Raw genomic sequence first — 10,365 nt, 5'->3', positions numbered from 1 at the left:
AATTTTAAAAAAAATTCAAAAAAATTTCTTCTTCACTGTAATAGTGCTTAAATGTTTGAAGATGCCATCCTAGACAGTAATTCTTTGCATCCATTTAAACACTGTAAAATTTCAGTCATGCATATTTTCCCAATTTTTAACAAAACACTGCTGAAATTCCCAATTCCATGGGTATGGGTCATGTTCCCAAAATCCTGGAAAAAATCCCTGAAAACATCAATAATTCTATATATTTTTGATATGCATATAACTACAGGAACTAATTTGAGAGGAACACACAACAATCACTGAACAAGTTAAAAATTCTATTTAATATGTACTTGTTTTGAGCATGCACTACGCTTTTTCATATATCTGCAAGTATAATTAATATATGTGTTCAAAACATAAATGACAAGCTTGTGATTGTTGCGATTACAAGCACCTTTTACTTCCCATCACTGTATCAATTATTGCAATTCAACTTGTATCACGTTTTACAACCACAGACAGTAGATGTAGGGTTTTCATTATTAACAGATTGTCAATCTATATCATCGGTAAAATGCTATTAAAATTGGTTGTATTTTCAGCCTGTAGATTAAACTTTACCCTTTGACCCATTGCCATATCAGGTGTATTTGTTGGCTAATCTGTTGCCTCAGATAAAGATGCAAACCCTGTGACTGCGTTTCTATACAGTGAATAAATGCATTCAAACCAAACTTTGGTGTATATGATATTTAAAATATCATCGTTTCTATCACTGGCAATGTAAACCTATCGAAACCATGTTTTTCAGACCAAATCATACCTTGTGAAGACTTGTTGATAACCAGTCCCTTGTGTTCCCCACCGGCAACATGGTGTCTCTGCTCTTCTGTAGCACTCATATTCAACTTCCTCTTTCTCTCTATTCTGATATGAGTTGCCTTCCCTTTCTTTGTGGGGGTCATGATAACTTCTGGAATTTTTTTAACAAAATCATTTATATGCATAATGTTTACTTATTGATGATTTTGTATGACAAACGATTGATGAAAATGGATAGTATTATGCTTGATTCCCTGATCATTTATTGACCTTATCATGAAATTAGCTACCACTTATATTATACTTATTATATAGGAGGATAGATATGGTTTCTTTTCAGTCAGTAATGTGTATGGGGTTATTGCATTAAGTTCAATAATATTCAAACAAAAAGCAGTTCATCAGCCACAAATGATTCCATACCCTATACCCCTGCGATAGAACTTTTGTAGAAAACATGTACAGTGATAAAATATTGAATGGCGGCCTCAAGGTCATAAAACTTTTTCTGAAACTCTTGTCTCGAATCTCAGGAATTTCATTGGTCAATATACATTCTGTCCTGGTTTTTGACTTATTAAATACCTGAGATCTGAGTTTGAGCTAAGACAAAAAAAAATTGTTTTAACTTTGGCCCCTAACAGTACCAGGTACTTAGTCCAGCAAGACTGCATGGATGTCCACCCTGACGACTTGGCTCTACGTCAGTGGCAATGGCTTTATACAGGGTCTTATCCAGCAATTTTGGGAATAGCCCCTTGGTAAAAATTTCTACATTTGGGAAATTTTAAAGTTGAAAATCTACCATATACCTGATGTTTTAATTTTTATGACATGTTTATGTTCATATAACCTGCCACTTTTTTTAATGAAATAACTCAAAACAATTCAATTTTTTGTCAAAAGTTTAAACAGATTTTTAGGCTGCTGATATACATGTATATTTGTTTTTGAAATTGGGTAAAAAGAGGCTATTTTGGATTGGATATTTAGTCTTACTTCAGCCCCTAGTAATAGGATGAAAATCCCCTGTTTTAAATTGTAAGGCTAATATGGCATTTCATTTTCATATAAGATATTATCATGTGTTATAAGTTGATTTCAAACCCTCTGTTTTTGGTGAATGCCTGGTGACATGCCCAGGGTCACACTATAATAATGACCTTCAGATCTTAAGAACAGTTCACAATGTATTTGCCTTGAAACAAATCAAAGAACATTGTTACAAGTTACACTTGAAAGTTCACGTTTTCACAAAAAAAAACCCCAAAAAATCACAGTTTTATCAATCTGTTTAACATACAGTTTAATGAACAAAAGGTCTTCAGTCAAGTTTAGTGATTTATCAAATGCTGAAAAATGCAAGTTCAGTCACTCATTTAAACTAAGGTCAAACTGAAACCTAAAAGCTGTGACACAATGCCTCAATAGGTTTTCTAAGATATACATCTTCATGTGCACACTATAGGTTATATAAATGGACTTTTTTCTTAAAAATTTTGAACTTGTTAAGTTATTTAACTACAAGACTAAGATATCATTTGTCAAATCTTGTAAAAATTGTTCTTAATTTTGTATTAAATACTCCAGTCACCACACACATTAAATAAATTCTATTTCATTGAAATTAAATCAATGTATCTTTTATACATAAAGATATTGAAAAATTACTGTTTGACACTTCAAGGTATTATCAAATACTTCTAAAGTAACTTCCAGACCTTTTCCACCTATTGATAAGGCCCCAGGAAAGATTACAGGGAATTTAAGAAATTTTAAGAAATTGAAAAACTACTTTATAGATAATTTTGAGTCATATGTATGATCAAATATCCTGTCTGTTTATTTAAGAGGCCAGTAAAAAACAGTTTAAATTTTCACAGACATTTAAACAGTTTGATTTTTTTGTGGGCTGCCATTGAGAATATATTTGTTAAAATTGATAATAAACAAAAAGAGATCATTCTTCATTTGAAATGGGGAAATAATTATATCAGCCTTTAACTAGAACTATCACTTAATGTGATTAATACCCCCACAAGTCTGCTTCGGAAATGAGGCCGTTACTAGTAACAGAATACCTTGTAAAAGAATTGAAACATATGGTTATGGTTGTGGGTAATTAAAGATAATTGTGGTTCATGTATGTTGCATTTCCTTTCAATGTAGTTGGCCATTGATGAAGTTTAATTGAATTACTCTGTAATAAGTCCAGAAAGACAAAGAAAAAGAACAAAGGGCAATAACTCTATAAATACTGAAGATAGAGTTATAGTTCTTGTGCACTGCACTTCCTCTTATTGTGCTTGACCATTGTATGAAGTTGTTTTGAATTCAAACCAGTACGTTTTAAGTTATGCTCCGGACAAGGAAAAGTATCAAAGGGCAGTAACTCTGTATTTTGTCAAAATGGAGTTATGGCTCTTGTGCACTGCACTTCCTTTGAATGTCCTTGACAACTGTATGAAGTTGTACTGAATTCCAAACAGTAGTTTTCAAGTTATGCTCTGGACAAGGAAAAGTAACAAAGGGCAATAACCCTATAATTAGTCAAGATGGAGTTATGGTTCTTGTGCACTGCACTTCCCCTTATTGTGCTTGACCATTGTATGAAGTTGTTTTGAATTCCAACCTGTAGTTTTCAAGTCATGCTCTGGACAAGGAAAAGTAACAAAGGGCAGTAACTCTGTAATTAGTCAAGATGGAGTTATGGTTCTTATGCACTGCACTTCCTCTCAATGTGCTTGACCATTGTATGAAGTTATAATGAATTCCAACAATAAGTCTTCAAGTTATGGTCTGGACAAAAGAAAGCAACGGAAAAGTAACAAAGGGCAATAACTCTGTAATTAGTCAAGATGGAGTTATGGTTCTTGTGCACTGCACTTCCCCTTATTGTGCTTGACCATTTGTATGAAGTTGTTTGAATTCCAACCAGTAGTTTTAAAGTCATGCTCTGGAACAAGGAAAAGAAACAAAGGGCAATAACTCTGTAATAAGTCAAAATGGAGTTATGGTTCTTGTGCACTGCACTTCCTCTCAATGTGCTGGACCATTGTATGAAGTTATAATGAATTCCAACAATTAGTCTTCAAGTTATGGTCCGGACAAAAGAAAGCAAATGGAAAAGAAATAAAGGGCAATAACTCTGTAATAACTTTAGATAGAGTTATGGTTCTTATGCACTGCACTTCCTCTCAATGTGCTTGACCATTGTATGTAGTTATATTGAATTCCAACCATTAGTCTTCAAGTTATGCTCCGGACAAAAAAAAGAAGGCAATTGAAAAGCAACAAGGGGCAATAACTCTGTAATTACTTTAGATACAGTTATAGTTCTTGTGCACTGCACTTCCCCTTATTGTGTTTGACAATTGTATGAAGTTGTTTTGAATTCCAACCAGTAGTTTTCAAGTTATGCCCAGACAAGGAAAAGTAACAAAGGGCAATAACTCTGTAATTAGTCAAGATAGAGTTATGTTTCTTATGCACTGCACTTCCTCTCAATGTGCTTGACCATTGTATGTAGTTACATTGAATTCCAACCATTAGTCTTCAAGTTATGCTCCGGACAAGGAAAATGCAACGGACAAAAAAAAAGCAATGGAAAAGCAACAAAGGGCAATAACTCTGTAATTACTTTAGATAGAGTTATGGTTCTTGTGCACTGCACTTCCCCTTATTGTGTTTGACAATTGTATGAAGTTGTTTTGAATTCCAACCAGTAGTTTTCAAGTTATACCCCGGACAAGGAAAAGTAACAAAGGGCAATAACTCTGTAATTAGTCAAGATAGAGTTATGGTTCTTGTGCACTGCACTTCCTCTCAATGTGCTTGACCATTGTATGTAGTTATATTGAATTCCAACCATTAGTTTTCAAGTTATGCTCCGGACAAGGAAAATGCAACGGACGTCTGGACCGACCGACCGACCGCCCGACCGACCGACCACCGGGTGACTCCTATATACCCCCCCAAACTTCGTTTTTGGGGGTATAATAATAAGGCAACAAAGTCCTGACTTATAATATCAGTGCTTTTTTTCCTTTTAAAGCTGAGGTCGTTTAATTTTTTAGGGTGGCTTCCCCAAACAAAAATTGTTTTAAATCATGCTGTTTTCCCCTAAAATTGAGGTGATATCAAGTCCCTCCCCCCCTCCTTTAACAAAATTACAATATTACATTTTCCCAAAATTAGGGGAAGGGCTGCTTCCCCCAGCCTGTGAAAAAAAAGCCCCTGAATATTCAATCTAATTTACCACACAGCCTTTAAACTTAGAATATTTATTAACAAGTGAAATTAATTACACTAAAGTTACATTGTGTGAAGTTGTATAAAATAAACAGGCATCATAGTGCCTCCTACTGGAGATATAAAAGAAATACCAGGCTTTTCCTCAAGGGAGGAACATCATGTTATCATTACTGTTTGATATTCATTCAACTCAGGCAATTAACAACATGGAGGGAATGTGTTTCTCTGTTATATTAACTGTTAAATAGATAAAATAATGCAACTATATATTTTGTTCCTCACTCCTATCTTTTACCTGTAGTGCATTAATTTTCTTTACCAGATTTGCTCTACAGTCAAAGACTTTACACCCTACACTTGCATTTATTACATTCAGTTCAATACATTGAACATTCATTATTAACAAGTTTATATAACTATATACTGTAGCATTATACCACCACTTTCTGAGTGACACAGAAATTACTTATAATAACTGGACTGGACACTAGGAATACCATTCCAAAGCTCTACCTACTGAGCTATCCAGCCGCTTACTTTTTCCCCCTAAAGAGTGAAAGGCTCTAAACCGTTACACAAGCATCACTTAAACTTTAATTTTCAGTTAGGTTTACATCAACATTTTTTCTTAATTCATGTACTCACCCTCTTCATCTGCCATTTTGAGTCCTGAAAATATAAAGAACAAAGTCAGGGTTTCATGTATAACTTTTTTCCCACTTCAAAAAACTTTTTACAAAATACAGTACACTATTGGTCTTCATCAAGCTGAAACACATGATATATACATGTAAAAGAAAAGATGAGGACAGCATTTTCTGATATCTGTTAGATCTATGCTTGTCATTTTATGCTTTGATAATGATTTTTTTTTTTTAAGCTTACTCATATGTCAAAATTAACGACACATAAATGTGGACAATTTTCCATAATTCACAGTAGATATCAATGATATAAAGAAATCTGCAGAAATAGATATAATACATACATGTAGTAAAAGAGCTTATTACGAAAACCAAGAATACTTAGGTTTTGTCCTCAGGAATAAGGAAAAGGCCTTAGTCTGTCTTTCATTTATGGGAAATAATTTACATGCAATTTAAATTATACTGGGAAAAATACGACTGAAAATGTGTTCTCATGAATTTTCACAAGTCATTCTCAACAACTGCAGTAGGGTTGTAAGGCCTTCTTGTGTATTGCCAGTCTCACTTGGTAATCCAATCTGACCAATTCAGACCCGACGATTCACAAATCAAACCAAAAATCAACTCATTACATATTAATACTAAAAGAAATCACTTTGTTTACATTTTTTATGTCTGAATCGTGAATATAATTATGATTATCTGAATAATCATAACAGCCCTTAACTGCAGTGCTCTAACTTCTAAGGGTTCAATAGTGTCATGCTAAAGTTGTTGCATACTGTCTAGGTGATTCTGAACGGAAATGACTCAAAATCAGTATGTGCCAGCAGCCAACCAAGACTATTTTATGTTGCCACTTGTTGAATTTACTGTTGACTCATACCAAGTGACAAAAGATTATGAAACTTAAGATTTTTTACCATCATTTCCTACATTATCAACTCAAACATTTGTAAATTTACTGAAAACAAACCCAGCAGCCTATACAAACAATTACAAATAGTGCACACAAATAGTTACTCACATAGCAATAAATAATAACAATAATATACATGATTACATCCGTTAGTCTAAATAATTTGTTAATAAATACATTTGAATATTTTGATTTACAAGGGTATTTTTATTTTGTTATGCATAACTTTGATGTATGAATTCTGAAAGTGATGCGTATTTTAGATTTTCTATGCATATTTCACGCTGGTACGCATGCTATCTGGAGCTCTGAAGTCTATTGAACTTTAAAGATGTGTATTGATTATGACCTTGACATTTCTGAACGGGTAACCAATTGAGGAAAAAAACATCCAGGTCATACGTAGTATGATGTCAAACAGGTGTTAATTGTTTACCATTTTTCTTAAAAAATGACATTTCAGACTGCATACATATTTAAGGCTTAAGTTTACTTACATACAAAGTAGAGGTTACTTATGTACAACAGTAACATGTAAGCATGATGTCACGCATATCAATGTCTATTCTAGGAGGGGGAATAGGGAGATTCACTCATATTTTTGAGAATTCCCCATATTTTTTCAGGCAGGAGGAGAATTTTACAACGTGAAAGAAGGAAAAAAATCATCAAATATAATAAAATCTCGCTTTCTGATAAACATCCCCCCTGTTTTTCGATTTCTAAAATAGACACTGGCATATGTGCTAAAATCACTGTTTAAGGTCATGAAAGAATGAAAAACCAGCATTTTCTCTTGTACTTGTATGTATGCAAACAAAGTATATGTAAATAAACTTGATGCTGTAAATACATAAAAAAAAAATTTGTTTACTAAGACAATACACGGATTGACAGTTTCCGAACTAGCAGACGACAGGCTATTCTTATCGGTAGAAGTGCTAGTAAAGATAACCGATTGTGTATCTTACTGTATAAAACATATGTAAAATGGTCTGACTATTGATAGGTTTAACTGTAGATTTAAATACCTTCAGTGTCAAACAATGTGATTCAATAAATACTGAGACGAAGCTAAGATCACAAGCTTTTCATTGATGTAATAAATTTTAAAGCGGACATAAAATTGCCCCAAAATAGCAGTTTAAAAACATCTAAATTTGCATTGTTTTAGCATTAATGATATCAATTTTACTCGAAGATAAGGGAAACAACTCGTGTTTTTTCACTTGATATACTTGATATACCATGGTTATTTACATAGTTCATATAGAGACTGTCAATGGGTGTATAGGGCATTTCCACCAACCTACATAAAAAAAGTCATAATTTTTCAAAATAAAAGTTAAAACATAGAATGATAGATATTAAATCATCAATTACATTCAAACGATTTGCTGTTGAACAGATTACTTCTTTGTTTATGATTCTTTAAAGGGAAATGTACAAACATAAGTCATTTACTGATCATACAAAATCTGCAAAACATCACGCTATAATTTACAAGGGTGGCGCCAGTGTTCGAATGCTGCAGGGTACGAATCCACGCCGAATACGCCCATACTGCTCGATAATCGCAATACATTTCATAAATCACAAACAGGTACAATAAATTTATCAACACATATAATAACTTCATCGCGAAACTTACGATTTTCTTTCCTGCTAATCAATATAAGATGATAATAACTTTCAAAATTATTTACAACTTTCTTACTTCCGCTCCAACAAGTGTCACAAACCACGCATGCGCTGAAGTTGACCTCAATAGCCTAATTTGAATACGTTTTTAACAAAAAGCTGATCATGAAGCATTCTGCCATTGGGTGGTGTAAATGAATAAAAAAGATTTTTTGCTCACATTTAATAAAGATCTATTTTACTATTTCGAGCACTTTGACCTCGGACCGCCTTATAAGAGATTTTTTTTTCAGAAACTCGAGGTCAAAGTGGTTAGAATTACCAATTGTATTTTATATTAATCTAGTTCTGAATTGTGGTATCTTAATTAGGTATGCACATTGCAGCCAATCGTCTCATTTTAAGCATACATGTATATCCTACTAAAACTTCGCTCAATGCAGATTAGCACATTTTTTTCATTAGCATGTTACACGGATTTATAGCATGTTACACGGATTTATATTACACGGATTTATAAATCCGTGCATGTTAGAACACAGGGACCCAGCACAGTGTTGGGATATTGTTAAAAAGTAATTCTAGAAAAAAATATATACTGTATATATAATATATAGACAAGGGGTTGATTGGGTCATTTAAGAGCCCTTTTAAACTTACTTTTCAACTAGAGTCGTTAACCCTTTACCTCATATATACGCGAAACAACGCACTTTCGACCCCCCCCCCTTTTTTAGGCCTGAAATAGTGAAAAAATGTCCTATTTGGGCCCCAAACACATGTTTTCGTTTGAGAAATGTTGCTAAAAAAAGTGAGCACTTTTTCGGCGCCGCCCCCCATCCAAAAGATACATCAGGGGGTTGCCAGAAGGGGGATGTGCCCCCTTCTGTTTGGGGGGGGGGGGGGGTTGAAGGGGGGCGGAGTCCCCCTCATCGCCAAGAAAATTTTGGACTTGTGAGAGGCTTAAAATGACCCCAGGTCGATCATAAGGTAACGTGTAACCAACGCTGAAAAGCCTTTGACTCTATCTCAATCCCTTGAGAAGTTGCAGCACTTTGAAATAAATTTTGATGGAAAAAATCGAGGCAAAAAAGTGATTTTTGGCAATTTTGAGATGTCCCCTCGTTGCCATGGTAACAGGAAATTTCAGACTGAGCATGTTGTTATAAAGGCAATGGTCCAGTCAACATTTGTGCCAAGTTTGATTAGTATTGAAGCATTTTTCATAGTTTCATAGCAGTTTGAACTTGTAAGTGGAGGCTTTTCAGTGAAAATGGCCATTTTTCACAATATGCTCATGGGGGAAAGGGTTAACTAAAACAATTATAAATGTTACAAAACAACAATTTTTCACCAAAATTAGGTAAAAGACCACATGTTAACATGGAAAAACTAGATTTTGGGTGATTCCAAAGTTTCTCATCATTTTTTGTTAACCCTTTACCTCATATATACGCGAATCAACACACTTTCGACCCCCCCCCCCCTTTTTAGGCCTGAAATAGTGAAAAAATGTCCTATTTGGGCCCAAAACACATGTTTTCGTTTGAGAAATGTTGCTAAAAAAAGTGAGCACTTTTTCGGCGCCGCCCCCCATCCAAAAGATACAGGGGGTTGCCAGAAGGGGGATGTGCCCCCTTCTGTTTGGGAGGGGGGGGGTTTGAAGGGGGACGGAGTCCCCCTCATCGCCAAGGAAATATTGGACTTGTGAGAGGCTTAAAATGACACCAGGTCGATCATAAGGTAACGTGTAACCAACGCTGAAAAGCCTTTGACTCTATCTCAATCCCTTGAGAAGTTGCAGCACTTTGAAATAAATTTTGATGGAAAAAATCGAGGCAAAAAAGTGATTTTTGGCAATTTTGAGATGTCCCCTCGTTGCCATGGTAACAGGAAATTTAAGACTGAGCATGTTGTTACAAAGGCAATGGTCCAGTCAACATTTGTGCTAAGTTTGATTAGTATTGAAGCATTTTTCATAGTTTCATAGCAGTTTGAACTTGTAAGTGGAGGCTTTTCAGTGAAAATGGCCATTTTTCACAATAATTATGCTCATGGGGGAAAGGGTTAAATAGCCCGTTTCAACTTATTTATCAATACTTTTTATTTATG

General features: G+C 34.4%; 1 long non-coding RNA gene across 1 annotated transcript; it reads right to left on the bottom strand.

Annotated features, from left to right (window-relative positions):
• Positions 1-798: 798 nt before the first annotated feature.
• LOC132752586 (uncharacterized) lies at positions 799-8,380 on the bottom strand. Its single transcript, XR_009628831.1, has 3 exons — positions 8,264-8,380; positions 5,692-5,715; positions 799-943 (listed from the first exon to the last, which is right to left on the bottom strand). It is a non-coding gene; the product is annotated as an uncharacterized LOC132752586 (long non-coding RNA).
• Positions 8,381-10,365: the final 1,985 nt, after the last annotated feature.

The sequence above is a fragment of the Ruditapes philippinarum genome, unplaced genomic scaffold (assembly GCF_026571515.1).
Source record: "Ruditapes philippinarum isolate M1 unplaced genomic scaffold, ASM2657151v2 ctg20643_1_1_1_1, whole genome shotgun sequence".
NCBI classification, from domain to species: Eukaryota; Metazoa; Mollusca; class Bivalvia; order Venerida; family Veneridae; genus Ruditapes; species Ruditapes philippinarum.
Note: the sequence above shows the minus strand (reverse complement) of the source record. Positions and strands in the feature narration are given on the sequence as shown.